General features: G+C 59.4%; 1 protein-coding gene across 1 annotated transcript in view; it reads right to left on the bottom strand.

The window, feature by feature from the left end:
* NUP160 (nucleoporin 160kDa) overlaps positions 1-914 on the bottom strand; it is a gene marked incomplete at both ends in the record, with an annotated part of 27462 nt that overhangs the window by 12674 nt on the left and 13874 nt on the right. The gene's annotated exons all lie outside the window — the stretch shown is intronic.

Raw genomic sequence — 914 nt, 5'->3', positions numbered from 1 at the left:
CCCCACACTCGGGGAGGGTTCAGGCTCTGGGGATGGCAGCCGGCTCTACAGCAAGGACGGGCGCCCCAGGCCCGTCAGTGAGCGGAGGATGCTCTCTGCCAGCTCGCAGCCCCTCGCTGCTGCCCGTTTGTCACCGGTTTTCTCAGCTCCGTCTGAGGGGCTGCAGCCTCAAAGGGCAGAGCAGTCACAGCAGGCTCTGACCTGTGCATTTTCTCCCCTACCCAGCTCACGACCTCCCTCTGTAACCACTTCAAAGTCTGCATCCTCCTCAATAAGCTGCCTTATGTTCTCCCCATTGGGATTTCTTCTTCCCCAAGACCAAAGCGCCCACTTTTGCAGCCAGACTTTTACAACGTGAACAAATTATCAGCTGTGATTTCCCCCTTGAGGTACTGGCTGCGAGCACACTCACGTCAACTGCAGAGCATTGGAAGCACAGCTTGTTTTAGACTCACGGAATCATTTGGTTGGAGAAAATCTTTCAGCTCCTCCAGTGCTCCCAGCACTGCCCGGTCCCCACTGAGCCCTGTCCCTCAACAGCACCTCCACAAGGCTGGGAAACCCCTCCAGGGACGGGGACTCCACCACTGCCCTGGGCAGCCTGCACCAGTCCTGCACAACCCCAGAAATTCTTCTCCAGGGACAACCTCAACCTCCCCTGCAACCACTGGAGGCTGGTTCCTCTCGTCCTGGTGCTTGTTCCGGGGGAGCAGAGACCGACCCCCCCTGGCTCCACCCTCCTGTCAGGGAGTTGTCAGAGCCAGAAGGTCTCCCCGGAGCCTCCTTTGCTCCAGGCTCAGCACCCCCAGCTCCCTCAGCCGCTCCTCACAAGTTCTCCAGACCTTTCCCCATGTTTTCCAGACCCTTCTCTGGACATGCTCCAGCCCCTCCATGTCCTTCTGGCAGGGAGGGGG

This window comes from Buceros rhinoceros, unplaced genomic scaffold (assembly GCF_000710305.1).
Source record: "Buceros rhinoceros silvestris isolate BGI_N320 unplaced genomic scaffold, ASM71030v1 scaffold23645, whole genome shotgun sequence".
Classification (NCBI taxonomy): domain Eukaryota; kingdom Metazoa; phylum Chordata; class Aves; order Bucerotiformes; family Bucerotidae; genus Buceros; species Buceros rhinoceros.
The sequence above is the reverse complement of the archived record's forward strand: the minus strand, read 5'-3'. Positions and strand labels throughout refer to the sequence as shown.